The 19,801-nt window shown below is 34.3% G+C and overlaps 1 pseudogene across 1 annotated transcript; it reads left to right on the plus strand.

The window, feature by feature from the left end:
• Window positions 1–1,507: 1,507 nt before the first annotated feature.
• On the plus strand, window positions 1,508–13,668 carry LOC306651098 (fumarate hydratase, mitochondrial-like; annotated as a pseudogene). The gene is made up of 2 exons: window positions 1,508–1,513; window positions 12,137–13,668. The product of its transcript is annotated as a fumarate hydratase, mitochondrial-like (transcript).
• Window positions 13,669–19,801: the final 6,133 nt, after the last annotated feature.

Genomic DNA, 19,801 nt, shown 5'->3' on the forward strand with positions numbered 1-19,801 from the left:
AAGATTTTATCTCACTCCTGTCAGAATGCAATTATCAAGAATACAAGCAACCATAAATGTTGGTGAGGATATGAGGTAAAAATACACTCATACACTGTTGGTGGGACTGCAAATTGGTACTACCACTATGGAAAGCAGTATGGAGGTTCCTCAGAAAACGTGGAATGGATCCACCATTTGACCCAGCTATCCCACTCCTTATTTTATAGCCAAGGGATGTAAAAGCAGCATATTATAGAGATACAGACACATCAATGTTTATAGCAGCCCAATTCACAATAGCCAAACTATGGAATGAACCTAGAGGTCTCTCAACAGATGAATGGATAAAGAAAATGTGATATATATATATATATATATATATATATATATATATATATATACACACATTAGAATATCACTCATCCTTAAAGTAGAATTTTTTGTCGTAAAATGAATGGAGCTGGAGATTATCATGCTAAGTGAAATATGCCAAACACAAAAAAACAAAGGCTGACCATTTTTTATGATATGCAGATGCTAATTCACAATGGGGGGTGGGGTGGCTAGAGAAAAATAGAAGTACCTAGGATTAGGCAGAGGTGAGTGAAAGGTGGGGAGAGGGAGGGTATGGGGGTAGGAAAGATAGAAGAATGAATTGGAATTGTTACCCTATGTACATGTATGATTACATGACCAGTGTAATTCTACATCATGTACAACCAGAAGAGTAAGAAGCTATACTTTATTTACTTATGATGTGTCAATATGCATTCTACTATCATATGTAGATATCATATCAATTTGAACAAATAAAGAAAACTTAATTCCTGAAAAACAAATAACCCAATCAATAAATGGGCAAAGGAACTGAACAAACACTTCACAGAAGAAGAAATATAAATTGTCAAAATATATACAAAAAAAAGTTCAGCATCTCTGGCAATTAGAGAAATTCAAATTAAAACTACACTGAGATTCCATCTCACTGGTCAGAATGGCAATCATCAAGAATACAAGTAGCAATGCATGTTGGCGAGGATGTGGGGAGAAATGTCATCTTGTTTTAGATGGGACTGCAAATTGGTTCAAACCATTATGGAAAGCAGTATGGAGATTCCTCAGAAAACTTGAAATGGAGCCACCATTTGATCCAGTTACTCCACTCCTTGGTTTATACCAAAGGACTTAAAAACAGTGTACTTTAGTGACACAGCCACATCAGTGTTTATAACCGCTCAATTCACAATAGCCATGTTATGGAAATAACCTAGATGTCCTTCAACGGATGAATGGATAAAATAAATGTGGTATATATACACAATAGAACATTACTCAGTCACAAAAAAGAATGAAATAATGGCATTAGATGGTAAATGGATGGAATTGGGAAATTTCATGCTAACTGAAGTAAGTCAATCCCAAAAAAACAAAGATGGTATGTTCTCACTGAATTGTGGATGCTAACCCCAGAGAGGGGAGGTTGAGGAGGGGAATAATAGAAATCCATTGGATTAGACAACGTGAAATGAAGGTAAGTGGGGGAGGGGAATAGTAAAGACAGTAGAAATAATTGGACATAACTTTCCTATCCTCATATTTCAGTACTTCGTATCATATACAACAATTGTGAGATCCAAATAGAGTAAGTTATACTCTACATATGTATATTTTGCCAAAATGCATTTTACTGTAATGCATAAGTAAAAAGAACAAATAAAAATAAATGAAGGAAAAGACCTTACTTAGTTCCTTATGACCTCATTAAGTTGCTTTGCTGTTAGCAAAATTTCAATCCTACTCTCTTAGCTTCCAAAGTCACTAGGATCATAGGCATGCACCATGGCACTTGACTGTACAAAGTTTAAATTAAAATAAAAAAGAAAGAAAAACAATCTCATTTTCTATTTTTACTTTAAAAATGTTCAATCTCATCCCTTTTTTGATTTTAGAACTTTATACAAGTGAAATAATCAAAGGGGTGTACATTGCTTTATTTATAAGAATGTATATCATAGCTTTACCCATACTGTTGCACAGTTTGATCTTTCTCAAATGTCTCTATTAATTATAACAGAAACATGTATAGGCACATTCTGTATACAAAAGTCTGAAAAAACATATATCAGAATTATAAGATTATGACTGATTTGGATATGATTTTCATCTAAAAATGAGCTCAATGTCTAGCTCAGTTCATGCCCCTGGACCTCAGGGAAGTTAATCCTGACCCAAATCCCCAAGTCTCTAGTCACTTGTTTTGTCTTTCTTTCATGACCAGCCCCAATTCAGTCAGTCATTTAATTATTGAGTAACCTCATTGCATAAACTCAAGTGTGGTTCCAGGCCCACACTCCAAGACAAAGACAACCCAAAGACATTGGAGTACTTCAGAGATTTAGAGGATACTTCCCAAGAAAAATGGACAAAGTAATACCTGATAATATGTTAATTATGCAAGATTTAAATTAAAAAATACAGAGTATGGTACAATTATGTCAAACATATTTGAATGGAAATATAATGGAATAAAATGTGCCCAACTATTGCAAAAGTCTATCTTCCCATTATTATTCTTTAAATGTTTATTTTCTATTTTTCTAAAATAAGATCACATTAAGTGTATAATAGAAAAAAGAAATATGTATTTTTATAAGAAATTGGTTAGAATGCATTTGAAGAAAAGCATTAACAAATGTGTCAATTTCTTTGAACCATTTTATATATTTCTCAAGACACTGAAAATAGAATGGAAATAGACTTTAGGCAAAACTTTGAAAACTATTTAATAGTAGACACTGATAATACTGTACTGAAATATGGAATCCTTAGATTTATAGATGTGAGATACGGTAATTTTTAAATATGGAGCTTCTTCTCTTGGAGATCTAGCAGCAAGCTTTGTCATCAAAAAAGTGTCTGCAAACTGCATGACAGAGATTAAAGTCAAAGCATCTGAACTGTAGCAGTGGTTTTAAACATAGTTATTAACTTGTACCATGTTAAAATTTGAACTTAGAAATTATTCTTAAAAACTAGTATATGTAATGAATGTCTTATTAGACAACATCTTATTCTCTAGACTCTCAGCATGTACAACTCTGAAAATATATGCAAATTATTCCCTTTCAACTTTTAAATCAGAATGTGAAGAACATCTTGAATTATCATAGGAGACTAAAAAATTACAGTGGTGTTCACTTAAATGAATACCTGTTAAAGAGCTAAGGCACTTTTGTAGAACACTTATTCTATGAATCAAACCAAAACATATACAGAAAATACATGTATAGACATTTTCAAATGAATATTGAAAATGTTGTTAGTATGAAAATACAGATACTACACACACAAACACACACACACAAATCTAAGAGATAAGGAAAAAAAACATAACTTGACAAAATGATAACAAAGTAACTGTGTATTGGATAAATTGAATTCAGCCTCACTTTAACCATGAACTTGCCAAATATTCTTCATAGAAACCTTTGAAAATGGGTTAGTAATTTGCTACATGTTAACATGTGAAATAAAAAAGAGGACATAAGCAACCCACACAAGGTCAAAAAGAAAATCAAAGATATATTTAGTTTCCTACTTATTTACTTGTTGACTATAATCCATGACAGTACATTATATTTGTTCTGCAGTTTTTTAGGCCATGCACCACCACAGAAAGCTTATTTGTGAAGCTTCTAATAAATGATGGAGAGCTTTGTTTCTTCGTTATTCTCATTTTTTAAAGACAAGAATCAGATGTCACAATATATTTGCTTGTTTCTGTGTTGAGCAAGAATGATATATTCATTCATTTAAAAAGTGCCTGCATGTCTATGTGTCACCAATTTTAATATAACAATAGATTCAAGGTCCTCTCTAGAAATAAAAAAAAAAAAATTGAAAACTAAAATGCTATTATATAACATAGTCTTTCAATTTGAACAACCTTTGACATTTCATTTCCAGCAAGAAATATCCAATTTATTTAACAAAAATATGCAAAAGGTCATGAGAAGTAGCTATTTACTGATTAATCTGTATTTCCCTGTATCTGCATGATAGCTAATAAAAACAAATTATAATATCGTGCGTGACATTGAGACATTTTTCATGTAGCCTGTAAAAATACTTGTTTTAACCAGATATTCTTATTCTATTAACAATTCCCTGGGTTCCCTCTTTTTTCTGGTCTTAAATTTATGTGTTTTGCACAAAGAATTTGCAATTATGCAATTTACCTTTTCTTTGTCTATGATACTTTTCACAGCCTCCTATAATGGTACCTGTTTCATGATTTAATACAAAACATTTTTACCAGCATTTCATTTTTTGTTTTGCTAGTTTGAATCTATTTTTCTGTTTATATTTTAAAAACTCTAAAGGCAGATTTAGAGAAAACATTACCTGAATAAATATATACTTGCTTGTTCAATGTATGTAATGTAAATTACTCAAATATGCTGATAATTGAAAACACACAAAATAAGAAAAATCTACACATACTAAATAATAAGGGAAGCAATAGGAAAAATAGATTTAAATTTAATATAATAACTCTAAAAATTGTGATTTTTTTTTCCTCAGTTTAAATTATCTGGTAAACCTCAAGTAAATTTTAGCAATGTTGAAAATAATGTCTTATAAATGGTCATTATCACCTAGTCTAAAGCACATTCCTACAATAAGTAACTCAAATCTGTTTTTGTTAATTCTACTGTATTTCACATTATTCATTTTGTATTTCTATTTCAGATTAAACTGAGAAGTCATGTCAAGAAATATTTATTTCATGTCTCCCTTCTTATTCAGGTGGAGTTCACAGTACACTCACATTATTAAATTAATAAAAAATTAGGCTGCAATTATGCAGCAAAATATAATGTGAACAAGTTATTTGTAGAGATTTCAGTTTCAGTTGATAATTACTTTGAGAAATCGTTAAAAAAGATAACAAGTTTTAACTGTCTTTTTGGTTCAAAAACAAATTAAAACATCTATTTCAAATAACTGACTTATTCTTCTAAGGGAGAAATAAACATTTTATGAAATTCAATTTGTTCCATCAGTTTGATAATTAATAGAATACAAAATTTACCCATTCCTTTCTTATGTGTTTAAGAACTGTTTCAAGGAGACTGCTTTTTTTTTCATTTAATGTTACTACATTCCAAATGATGATATTTATAAAATATATAGTTGCTATTGATAGAATTATAAGATCACATAAATATGTCTGAAAACAATGACCACACCACAGAAGAATTAAGATTATAATTAAGGAATTATATTGAAAGAAAGAAAAAAAAAAAGTCCAGGAGAAAATAACTTGCTTGAAGTAAAAAAAAAAAAAAAAAAGAACAGAATGAAATGGTAACTAAAAATTAATCTTGAATATAAGATTAGAAATTATAAAAAATGTATGTTGAGAAGTTATAATTCAAAATTAAGTTATCAACAAAATGAAGGAAATATATTATTTTGAAATTAATATAAGAAATTCCTAGGTTCATGTATTTGTTTTTAATGAGAAAATATTTTTTGAAAGGTGTGGGGAAATGTGATGTTTAAGATGTGTTTTCAGTTCTCAAGCACATTACTCACAGTTGACCACAATACATTACTCACAATTAATCAAAGATAGTGACATGTACAGAAAAAACAAAATGACCCAAGGCATAAGGTTTTGGTTCTCTACCATTATAGCATGGAATTTCATTGAGTATATTCATGCTTTAATAATCAAATAAAAGTAATAATATTATATGTTTTCTTGAACATTTAAAATATTTATCTCTATTTTACTAACTGAATTTTCTGAGTGGATTTAGGCCATTCACATTTTTATTTGTTTATGAATCATTGAGAAATAAAGAAATTTTCTAAAGTAAAAATGATGTGTATCCAAATCCATTATTGATTGGAAGACTTAAAAAGTGTAAAATTAAATATTGCTGACACTTGTGGGCTGACTGTGGTATGTTAATTATTTCTACAATTTATTTATAATTTAATAACAAGTAACAAAGCTATGAGTGAGTTATAATAGGCTATCAATAAGTGGAAATGAATATTATTTACAGATTCTGCTCATTTGCAGTATTGTCTATGTAAAATTTTACAGTACCTATGGATGACTTTATTGTGTCTTTTTCTAAATTGATAAAGATAACACCATTATCCTAAGTGAAATCACCTAATAACAGAATTACTTACTTTTGTCAAATGCAATTTAGTGAGAAAAGTGATTTCTAACAATTGGGATTTTGAATTTAATAAATGTATCTCAATAAAGACATTATGCTAAATTATTTTAATATGGTAGAAACTGATGAAATATTGCCTCTCAAAGATGATGTAATGGGCAACAGAGGGATTCAACATTTCCAGTGAGGTGTATCTTAGCTAAGACAACCAATTATTTTGCATTTATCTTCATTTACTGGTAAAATTTTCCTCAGAAATTTGAATCTTGAATCAAAACATGAATTCACTGAAAAGGTAATATATAATATATAAAAGTGTATATTATATGCAGGTGTTATTATATGTATATATGTACATGTATTTTTTTTATTTTCTATATTTTTCCTAAAATAAATGATTGATTTTTAAAAACATCATGGAACTAGGATGATACCCTAGAAAAAAATGCAAAACAAAATCTGTAAGATCATACTCAAGCACATAATTAAGAATTCACCTGGTTATTCTTGCTTAAGATTTTCTTAAGTTATGTAATGTGAAAGGAATGATACAAACCCAAAACCATCACATTATTTCTTTAATATTGATAACTAAATTATGAACATCAACCCCTCCATAATGGTGGTGAATTAGAACAATTTGGATTTGAGTACTCCACTTTTCAGAAACACTTCATGAGCATCATAATATAATGTTGTGTTTGTGTGTGCGTGTGTGTGTATAATTTTTCATTACACAACAACCTCCATTCTATTTGAAAGCATTTCAAGGTGATCTGATGACTGGTATATAGAGTAACATATTTCCTAATAAGAAGCTACCAAGAATAAATAATATAGTTCATGTGGGGTGTGTTTTAGTAAGCTATTTCACTATTAACGACTAAAAGACCTAACAAGAAAAGTTTTACATTAGTAATATTTTTGTGCCAGCTCATGGTTTCAGAGGTTTTGATCCGTGGAAGACTGACTCCATTCCTTGTGGTTCAAGGTGAGGCCTAACATCACGGTGGAAGAGTGTGACAGAGGGAAGCAGCTCACATGATGATCAGAAAGCAGAGAGAGAAGAGAGAGAGGCTCCACTTGCCAGGTACAAAATATATACCCCAAAGGCACACCCCTATGATGTAATGGGATAGTTTTAATATTAATTATTAAACCAAAGCATTTTTTACATTTTATAAATAAACTATAGTATTGTTTAGATGTTGCCTATGGATAAAACTTCACGAGGTGATAAATACTGTATTTCTTATAGCTTCCAAGTTCACACATTTTTATGAGTCTCTAAATACTGATATTAATGTTCTCTCCCAGCCACATCCTATCTTCCCTCAGTTACCACTCAGTTAATCATACCAGGAATTAATTCACTGATTGGGTTAAGGCTCTCATAACCCAATCATTTCTCCTCTAAACCTTGCATTGTCTCACACATGAACTTTTGGGGAACACCTCACATCTAAACCATAACAAGGGGCATTCGAAAAATTATCTGGAACAAATTCAGTTTCTAAAGGGCAATAATTCTTACTTTTGTTTATCCCAAGCAATTGATAAAAGTGTTTCCAATGTATTATGAAAACAAAAACATTTCTTTCAGAATAGCTTCACTACATTATATTAAAATTCAGCCTACCTTTTTTTCAATTGCTAAAGAGCATAAAAGTTCAATAACTAGTGAGCATCTATGACATTATAAATAGCAAATATTTATGCCAAATGGCAAAGCTGATACTCTGTGTGTTTTGTATTCACATGGGGAACATTATTGTATAAACTCGTATTTTTGTTTTAGAATATCTTGTCTTTATCCATCAAACCACCCACCATCCTAAGGGGGGAAATATATATATATATATATATATGTGTGTGTGTGTGTGTGTGTGTGTGTGTGTGTACGTGCATACAGAAGGTTCCTAGAGATCTGGGAAAGAACATTAATATCAGTATTTAGAGACTCATAAAAATGTGTGAACTTGGAAGCTATAAGAAATACAGTATTTATCACCTCGTGAAGTTTTATCCATAGGCAACATCTAAACAATACTATAGTTTATTTATAAAATGTAAAAAAATGCTTTGGTTTAATAATTAATATTAAAACTATCCTTAAGATAAGATTTTTTTCTGTTTTACTTCCTGAGTGGCAACAGACACTCATAAAGGAACATGAAATATACAAATAGATAAAAATATAAGATTCAATCTTACTAATTAGTACTTTCTAGCAAAAAAAAATTTAATAACCCCTATATTTTGTTAAAGACAAAAGTCGGCAATTAAGAGAATCAGATGCATGTTGGTGAAACTATCAAATTTTTAGGCCTCAATCAAGCATTCCATTTATAGTTTAAAAAAAACTACCTATTTACTATTTTAAGCACTTGATGCATCTAAGAGAAAACATGCTGCTCTTTAAAAATTAGAAAAGGAAGAATTTTGAATTTTTAAATAAGTGTGATCAGTCCTGGCAAGTCCTATTTTTGTTTGCAAATTACTTTTCCTCCTGTTTTTAGCTGGTGTTATGTTCTAGTTATGAGGTGGCCCCCTAAAGTTCCTGCAGTAATTTAAAAATGTTCAGAGGTAAAGTGATTAGATTCTGAGTACTGCAATCTAATCAGTCCATTCTAGCTTGAATGACAGGGGGTCAATAACTATAGGCACATGGGGCATGGCTCAAGGAGTTGGGTCACTGAGAGTATGCCCTGCAAGGGTGCATCTTTTCTGTGGTCCCTTATTCCCCACTCTGTGTTTCTATATGCCATGGGGGGTGTCTTTCCTCCACAATGACCTTCTGCCCTGATGTCCTGCCTTATTTGGGGCCCAGAATAATGGAATTGGCCATCTATAGACTGACACCTCTATTACTGTGAGCCAAAATAAACTCTCCCTACTCTAAGACGTTCTTGTGTGTATTTTAGTCACAGTGACACAAAAGATGACTAAAACATATCATTACCAAATCATTTTTTTAATTAATTAAAAATGAATCTGAGAATTTCTTCAGGTAGTTGCAATGAGTCTTAATAAGGAAGATCATTTGACATTGAACTGCTGAACACTGGCTGCACTGACTATATAAAAGGAAAAATGAAAATAGTATTTTCTGATTTACACAATTTAAACAAGAAACATACTGAAAATTTCACACCTTATTATCCTTTTTTATATAATAAAATGTATAGCCAGAAAGTTTAGTTAATGCCCATATATAGTGTGGCTTAAAATGTGGTAATTTCAGAGACATTCCATTTCTAATTTGTCACATAAAGAGCTTAGAGATTACCACTCTATCCTAACAAATAAATATCTGAACAAACTGAAAAATCAGCAAATGTTCCTTGATTCACCAGAGATGTGAAGTCACAGGGCAAACCACTACTTCCATATTTGGAGAGACAGAGAATCACAATTGTGATGCAGAGAATCATAATTTACCAGGATAGAAACTAACACTGAGTGCAGTAAAGGATAGGAAAGCCTAAATGGTAACTGATGAATTGCTGGAGGCTCATAGTACCTAAGTCTGAGATTTAAAAATCTGAGGGTTGGGCTGGGGTTGTGGCTCAGTGGTAGAGTGCTCGCTTAGTATGCATGAGGCCCTGGGTTTGATCCTCAGCACCACATAAAAATAAAATAAGGGTATTGTGTCCACCTACAACTAAAACAAAAACATTTAAAAAAAAACTCGTGGGTTGGGGTACTGATTTCAGTGAGATTTACATCCTGGAGTTCTACCAGACTAGCATATGAATATGGGAGAAAGATCACCTCAGGATTCTGCCAGGGAGAGAGGGAAAGTAACCATTTTGAAATACAATCTTTGTGTAATTTTTTTTCTTTAAATGAAGGCCTACTCTGAAAATGAAATTACTTAGGCAGTTGCAAAACTAGTACAATCTTATCAAGGGAAGGGTACAACTCCAGCTGCTGGCTCAAGCAATGTGTCTCATCCTAGGTAGGGGAAAATTGGTAAATAGTCATTATGAAGTTCACAACCCAGAGGCACAACTCACTAAAAGAATTGAGATTTAATCCTAGACTTATTGAATACTTTAACTACTTGACACCATTGAGCACCTTCCACATTATTAAAGGAGTATTTATCAGAATTCCTTTTATCCAAGACATGATGTATGTTTTTTTTACATATAAATTTGAGGCATATTAAAAGGCACAAAACACAGTTTGATGACACAGTTCAGGAATCAGTCCCAAAATCAGATATGGCAGGGCAATTGGAATCATCAGATGGTGAATTTTGTCTGTGATTAATGTGTTAAGAGATCTAATGAAAGAAGAAGACAACATGGAAGAATAGATGAATAATATAATCAGAGAGATGAAAATCTAACAGAATAATTGATCTAAGAGAAATTTTTAAAAATAATAATAGCAAAAATGTATTTGATGATATAGTCTAACGTGTATATAAATGGAAATTATAATATAAGGAATGTGATAGAACAATTAGAGATACTTTGTGTTTATAAGGTGATACTCATAGTACTCATGAAATGGTATGTGACTGTTTGAAAGTAAGCTATGATTAGCAAGAAATGTATTACCGTATACTTTAAATTAGCCACTAGTACAGCTTCACAAAAAAAACCTGTGATATATATTAATGGATTTCAATAACCCCTTTAAATATTAGTATAAATACATTAACTGAAGGACCCAAGTGTGTGTTTTCTATAAGGAACCAACTTTAAATATGAAGTTGTATATAGACTAAAAGTTAAACAGATGGGGAAAGATATATCATGCATACACTAAACAAAATATATAGGGAGCCAGGTGGTAGCACACACCTATAATCCCAGTAGCTTGGGAGGATGGAGAGTTCAAAGCCAGCCTCAGCAACAGCGAGGAGCTAAGCAACTCAGTGAGACCCTGCCTCAAAGTAAAATAGAAAATAGGGCTGGAGATGTGGCTCAGTGGTTGAGTGTACCTGAGTTCAATCGCAGGTAACAAAAAAAAACCCAAAACAAACCATATAAATACTGGGTACCCTTACAAGTTTTAGAGATAGACAAATTTAGAGTAAAAAAAAAATTATAAGGAATGAAAAATAGAATACTTAATTACAAATGAGTTAATTCTCTGTGTTTGTATCATCATAAATTGTATGTACCTAAGCCCCCTCATGAAAACATTAAAATACGTGAGGTACATACAGTAGTATAAGAAAAAGTGGATTAATCCTCTATTTTGGAAAATTTAGCAATCCTCCTTTAGAAATGGACATATTCAACAAATGGAAAATCAATAAAAAACAAGTTGTACTTGAAAGAATCATCAATCAACTGGACATAAGTGAAAACTTTACAATATTTCATCCAACAATAGCAAAATATATATTCTCAAGCTCAAGTAAATATTCATCAAGATAGTACAGTCTAGGCCATAATATATACCTCAACAAATTTAGAAAACAGAAATCATACAGTGTTCCCTCAGACAAAAATGGAATTGAGATAGAAACAAAAGAAACTGAAGTATATCTGAAAAGTTTTCCAATACTTGTAAATTAGAAAGCACATCTAATTAATATATATGTCAAAGATGAATTCTCAAAAGAAATTAATAGTTTTTGCATTAAGTGAAGAGTAGAACATCAAAATTTGTTGCATATTGGGTGAAAGTGTGGTTAGAGGGAAATTTATTGTATTAAATGCATTTACTAGAGAAGAGTAAAGATCTGAAGTCAATAATCTAAGATTTCAACTTGGAAAACTAGAAAAAGAGCAAACTAACCCAAACTAAACTAAAAAAATGAAAGTAATAAAAATTAGAGCAGAAATCAATTAAATTTAAGACAAGAAATTAATAGTCAATGAAACCGAAAACTAGTTCTTTGAAAAAATTAATAATATAATTAGATACTGGAAAAACTAAGAGAAAACAAATCAAATATAAATTATTTATATCAGAAATGAAACAAGGGGAAATTCCGCCCATGCTCGGGCCGCAACCATGTATCACTCAGTCTCCTCGCGCGTTCTAGTCGCTTCCTGCGGGATCCAGCTGCTGCCCTAGCTCCCGGCTTTGGTGGCTTGGCAGTCCTCCCACTCTGGCCCCTGAACGTCGCTCGAAGGGCAAGCCAAAATTCCTTCTGAATTGAATATGATACCTTCGGTGAACTGAAGGTCCCAAATGATAAGTATTATGGCGCCCAGACTGTGAGATCTACAATGGATTTTAAGATTGGAGGTGTAACAGAACGTATGCCAATCCCAATTATTAAAGCATTTGGCATCTTGAAGCAAGCGCCTGCTGAAGTAAATCAGGATTATGGTCTTGATCCAAAGATTACAAATGCAGTAATGAAGGCAGCAGATGAGGTAGCTGAAGGTAAATTAAATGATCATTTTCCTCTTGTTCAATGGCAGACTGAATCAGGAACCCAAATATAAATGTAAATGAAGTCATTAGCAATAGAGCAACTGAAATGTTAGGAGGTGAACTTGGCAGCAAGAACCTTGTGCATCCCAATGACCACGTTAATAAAATCCAGAGCTCCAATGATCCTTTTCCCACAGCAATGCATATTGCGGCTGCATTTGAAGTTCATGAATACTGTTACCAGGAATGCAGAAAGTACATGATGCTCTCAATGCAAAATTCAAAGAGTTTGCACAGATCATCAAAATTGAGCATACTCACACTCAGGTTGCTGTTCCACTTACTCTTGGGCAGGAATTCAGTGGTTATGGTCAACACGTACAATATGCCCTAGCCAGAATAAAAGCTGCCATGCCAAGAATCTACGAGCTTGCACCTGGAGGAACTACTGTTGGAACTGGTTTAAATACTAGAATTGGCTTTGTGGAAAAAGTTGCTGCAAAAGTAGCTGCAATCAAAGGTTTACCTTTTGTTACTGCTCTAAATAAATTTGAAGCTGTGGCTGCTCATGATGCTTTGGTGGAGCTCAGTAGAGCCATGAACACTACTGCATGCAGTTTGAAGAAGATAGCAAATGATATTTGTTTTCTGGGTTCTGGTCCTTGGTCTGGTCTGGAAGAACTGATCTTGCCTGAAAATGAACCAGGAAGCAGTAGCATGCCAGGCAAGGTGAATCCTACTCAGTGTGAAGCAATGACCATGGTTGCAGCCCAAGTCATGGGGAATCATGTCACTGTTACTGTTGGAGGCAGCAATGGACATTTTGAGTCGAATGTTTTCAAGCCAATGATGATTAAAAATGTATTACACTCAGCCAGGTTTCTGGGGGATGCTTCAGTTTCCTTCACAGAAGGATCCAGGCCAGCACAGGATCAACAAGCTAATGAATGAGTCTCTAATGCTGGTGACTGCTCTTAATCTTCATATAGGGTACGACAAGGCAGCAAAGATTGCTGAGACTGCCCACAAAAAAGGATCAACCTTAAAGGAAACTGCTATTTAGCTTGAGTATCTCCCAGCAGAGCAGTTTGACCAATGGGTAAAACCTAAGGATGTGCTGGGTCCAAAGTGATTGAAATAAATTTATAATAAAAATAAACATGTAAAATTTGAAAAAAAAAATGAAACAAGGGACATCATTACAGATCCTATGGATATTAAAAAGAAGTTAAGAAAATTCTATGAACAATTACATGCTCACACATTTGATCACCTAGATAAAATTTACCAATTCCTTGAAAGACACAATCTGCTGAAACTAATAACAAATAATACAATCTGACTGGACCCAGATTTCATAAAGAAATTGAATCAATAATGAATAAGCTTTCCAAGTAGAAAGCTTAAGTCTTAATAGGTTTCTTCATAAATTTTACCAAACATTTAAGAAAGGAAATAACAAGCTTTTAAAATGTTTTATTAAAACTCAGAAGAGGAAAAACTTCTTAACTTGCTTTATGAGATAGTATTATGTAAATTCTAAAATCAAAGACATTATGAGAAAAGCTACAAACTAATGCCTATCATGAAGAGAGATTTAAAAGTCCTCACCAACTATTAGCAGCTAAAACACAAAAATGTATGCAAGTAATCATATACCTGACAAATTGGAATTCATTCTAATTCTGAAATGCTGGTTTAACACTGAAAAATCAATATCACATTATCAGTCTTAGAAGCAAAATTACGTTATCATAACAATAGATACAAAAAATCCATTTGACAAAATCCCAAAATCATTAATGATGAGCACTTTCAGAAAACTAGGAATAGAAGGCAACTTTGATCAGATACATAACATCAAGAAAAAAACCTGGAGGGGGTTTTCAAGATGGTGGACTAGAGGGTGCATTTCAAGTTGCTCCAGGACTCAAGATTCAAAAGAGGAGATATTGAGAGACTTGGGACCAACTCAAAGACGTCAGGTGAGTCTCTCCCGCTGGGGAGGCGTCCCAGATGGGGTGGTAGTCTCGGAGCGCAGGGAACTTTGTGAAGTAGAGTTGCCCAACGAGACAGCCCTCCCTCCACTGGAGCAGTGAACTCGGACAACTGGGAGCATCGTAGAGCAGGCCGCTCAGCACAGCGCTTGGACTCGGAGCAACCACTGGGGCTCCAGGCGGCTGCCCAGAGGAGGAGATGTGCGGCAAGCTGTTTGGACTCAGAGTGACTGCTCCTGAATGCCGGGGCCTGCCTGGAGGAGGAGGAGGAGGAGGAGCGTGGTGGGGTGCTTGGACTCGGAGTGACTGTACTAGTGCTACAAGCGGTTGCCAGAGGAGGAGCTGCGCAGTGAACTGTTTGGACTCAGAAAGACCACTTCTGAATGCTGGGGGGCTGCCTGGAGGAGGAGGAGGAGCATGGTGGGTCACTTGGACTTGGAGCAACTGCCCAGGGCTATGGGCAGTTGGCAGGAGGAGGAGGCACATAGTGAGTTACTTGGACTCCTAGTGACCGCACTGGAACACTGGGCGGCTGTCTGGAGGAAGAGGCGTACGGTGGGTCGCTGGGACTCGGAGCCACTGTGCGGGGCTCCAGGTGGCTGCTCAGAGGAGGGGCTGCATAGCCAGGTGATTGGATGCAGAGTAGGGTCCCAGGACCTAGGAGGCTTCTTGGTAGAAGAGCCGCACAGAGACACGCTTAGGAGCGGAGCAAAGGTTCCAGGACTGCGAGCAGATTCTCTGAGGAGAGGCAGACTAAGGAGACGCGTCTGTGAAGAGTGAGGCTCCCAGGCCCAGGAGGTAGGTCCAGGCCCCTGGGAACATTGCAGAGGAAGGCAGCCCAGCCCAGGCAGTGGTTGTAGATTTATGGGGGCCTTTGAGAGGGGAGCTGACCAGCGAGGCCTCCCCACCGGGTGAGTCTTCCCTGCCCAGTGAGGTTTTCCCACAGGGACGGTAAAACCAGAGACACAGGCCCAAACAGGCCTTGCTTCAGCCCGCAGCCTAGTTCCCCTTTGGATGATCATTGGTCAACAAGTGGAGGCACCTCTGCCCACTAGCAGGGAATATACCCCACCTGAAGACAACCACCCCTAGAGAGGCAGCTTCCTTGTGGAGCACCGCATTATCAAATTCCTCCAAGACTTCCGGCTACTGAAGGCTAAGAGGGAATATACTAGGAATCTTCAGGGACATTATAAGTAAATAGAGGAAATCTGCAATATCATAGCGGTCCACTGATACCTGAACAATATGAGAAAACAAGGGAACAAAAGGCCCCAAACAAATCTAGATGATACATCAATAAAATCCAATGACAGCATGGCAGAAGAAATGACAGAAAGGGAGTTCAGAATGTACATAATAAAAATGATCAGGGAAGCAAATGATGAGATGAAAGAGCAAATGCAGAAATTGAATGATCACACCAACTGACAGTTAAAAGAGCAAATACAGGAAGCAAAAGAGCATTTCAATAAAGAGTTAGATATATTGAAAAAAATCAAACAGAAATCCTTGAAATGAAGGAAACAATAAACCAAATTAAGAACTCCATAGAAAGCATAACCGATAGGATAGAACACCTGGAAGACAGAACCTCAGATATTGAAGAAAAATATTTAACCTTGAAAGCAAAGTTGACCAGAGAAGATGATAAGAAATCATGAACAGAAACTACAAGAACTATGGGATATCATGAAAAGGCCAAATTTAAGAATTATTGGGATTGAGGAAGGCTTAGAGAAACAAACCAAAGGAATGAACAATCTATTCAATGAAATAATATCAGAAAATTTCACAAATCAGAACAATGAAATGGAAAATGAAGTTCAAGAAGCTTATAGAACTCCAAATACACAAAATTACAACAGAACCACACCAGGCACATTATAATGAAAATACCTAACATACAAAATAAAGACAGAATTTTAAAGGCTGTGAGAGAAAAGAACCAAATTACAATCAGGGGGAAACCAATACGGATATCAGCAGACTTTTCAATCCAGACCCTAAAAGCTAGAAGGACCTGGAACAACATTTTTCAAGCCCTGAAAGAAAATGAATGCCAACCAAGAATCTTATACCCAGCAAAACTTACCTTCAAATTTGACGATGAAATAAAATCCTTCCATGATAAACAAAAGCTAAAAGAATTTACAAAAAGAAATCCAGCATTACAGAACATTCTCAGCAAAATATTCCATGAGGAAGAGTTGAAAAACAAAGTAGCAAATCAACAAAGGAAGGTTTTATCCTAAAGGAATTGTGAAATAAAGGAGGAACCAAGTTGTGTCAAAAAAATAAATGAATAAATAAAATTTAAAAAAATGAACCAAATGACTGGGAAACCAAATCATATCTCAATAATAACCCTGTATGTTAATGGCCTGAATTCATCAATCAAAAGACATAGACTGGCAGACTGGATTAAAAAGAAAGATCCAACAATATGTTGCCTGCAATAGACTCACCTCATAGAAAAAGATACCCATAAACTAAAGGTGATAGGATGGGGAAAAACATACCATGCACATGGACTCAGCAAAAAAGCTAGAGTATCCATCCTCATTTCAGATAATGTGGACTTCAAGCCAAAGTTAGTCAGAAGGGATAAAGAAGGACATTTCATACTGATTAAGGGAAGCATAAATCAGCAAGACATAACAATCATAAACATCTATGCCCCAAACAGTGGCTCATCCATGTATGTCAAACAAATCCTTCTCAATTTCAGAAACCAGATAGACCATAACACAATAATACTAGGTGATTTTAACATGCCTCTCTCACCACTGGACAGATCTTCCAAACAAAAATTGAACAAAGAAACCACAGATCTCAATACCACAATCAATAATTTAGACTTAACAGACATTAATAGAATATACCATCCAACCAAGAGCGAATACACTTTCTTCTCAGCAGCACATGGATCCTTCTCTAAAATAGACCATATATTATGCCACAAAGCTACTGTTAGAAAATACAAGATGATAGAGACACTACCTTGTATTCTATCAGATCATAATGGATTGAAGTTAGAAATAAATGAAAGAGTAAAAAACAGAAACTACTCCAACACCTGGAGATTAAACAATATGCTATTATATGATGAATGGATAACAGAAGATATTAGGAAGGAAATTAAAAATTCTTAGAGGTAAATGAGAACAAAGAAACATCATATCAAAATCTTTGGGACACTATGAAAGCAGTACTTAGAGGAAAATTTATTTCATGGAGCGCATTTAATAAAAGAAGTAAAACTCAACAAATACATGACCGAACACTACAGCTCAAAGCCCTAGAAAAAGAAGATCAGACCAGCACCAAGAGCAGTAGAAGACAGGAAATAGTTAAACTCAGAGCTGAAATCAACGAAATTGAAACAAAAGAAACAATACAAAAAACTCACAAAATAAATAGTTGGTTCTTTGAAAAAATAAACAAAATTGATAAACCTTTAGCCACACTAACAAATAGATGACTACAGAAAACCCAAATCACTAAAATTCAGAATGAACAAGGAAATATCACAACAGACACAATTGAAATACAAAACATAATTAGAAGCTATTTTGAAAATCTATACTCCAAAAAAATAGAAAATTTTGAAGAAATCGACAGGTTTCTAGAGACATATGAATTGCTTAAACTGAACGAGGAGGACATATGCAATTTAAATAGACCAATTTCAAGTAATGAAATAGAAGAAGTCATCAAAAGCCTACCAACAAAGAAAAGTCCGGGATCAGATGGGTTCTCAGCCGAGTTCTACAAAACCTTTAAAGAAGAGTTCATTCCAATACTTCTCAAAGTATTCCATAAAATAGAAGAGGAGGGAACCCTCCCAAACTCATTCTATGAAGCCAATATCACACTGATACCTAAACCAGACAGAGAAAAGAAAACTTCAGACCAATATCCTTAATGAACATCGATGCAAAAATTCTCAACAAAATTTTAGCAAATCGCATACAAAAGCATATTAAAAAGATAGTGCACCATGATCAAGTGGGTTTCATCCCAAGGATGCAAGGTTGGTTCAACATCAGGAAATCAATAAATGTAATTCACCATATCAATAGACTTAAAGTCAAGAATCACATGATTATTTCAATAGATGTGGAAAAAGCATTTGATAAAATACGGCACCCCTTCATGCTCAAAACACTAGAAAAAATAGGGATAGTGGGAACATTCCTTAACATTGTAAAGGCCATCTACGCTAAGCCCATGGCTAATATCATTGTAAACGGTGAAAAACTGAAAGCATTCCCCCTAAAAACTGGAACAAGGCAGGGATGCCCTCTTTCACCACTTCTATTCAATATCGTCCTTGAAACTCTAGCCAGAGCAATTAGACAGACCAAAGAATTTAAAGGGATATGAATAGGAAAAGAAGAACTCAAACTATCCCTATTTGCTGATGACATGATTATATACTTAGAGGAATCAGGAAATTCCACCAGAAAACTTTTAGAACTCATAAGTAAATTCAGTAATGAAGCGGGATATAAGATCAATGCAATTAAATCTAATGCATTTTCATACAAAAGTGATGAATCTTTGGAAAGAATAATTAGGAAAACCACCCCATTCACAATAGCCTCGAAAAAACATAAAATACTTGGGAATCAATCTCACAAATGAGGTGAAAGACCTCTACAATGAGAAGTACAGAAAACTAAAGAAAGAAGTAAAGAAAACCTTAGAAGATGGAAATATCTCCCATGTTCTTGGATAGGCAGAATTAATATTGTCAAAATGGCCATACTACCAAAAGTGTTATACAGATTCAATGCAATTCCAATTAAAATCCCAATGACGTGTGTTACAGAAATAGAACAAGCAATTATGAAATTCATCTGGAAGAATAAGAAACCCAGAATAGCTAAAGCAATCCTTAGCAGAAAGAGTGAAGCTGGGGGTATCGCAATACCAGATCTTCAACTCTACTACAAAGCACTAGTAACAAAAACAGCATGGTATTGGTATCAAAATACAAAGGTAGATCAATGGTACAGATTAGAGGACATGGACACAAACCCAAATAAATACAATTTTCTCATACTAGACAAAGGGACCAAAAATATGCAATGGAGAAAACATAGCCTCTTCAACAAATGTTGCTGGGAGAATTGGAAGTCCATATGCAACAGAATGAAACTAAACCCATATCTCTCACCATGCACGAAACTAAACTCAAAATGGATTAAGGACCTCAGAATCAGACCAGAGACCCTGCAGATTATAGAAGAAAAAGTAGGT

Source organism: Sciurus vulgaris, assembly GCF_902686455.1.
Source record: "Sciurus vulgaris genome assembly, chromosome: X".
NCBI classification, from domain to species: Eukaryota; Metazoa; Chordata; class Mammalia; order Rodentia; family Sciuridae; genus Sciurus; species Sciurus vulgaris.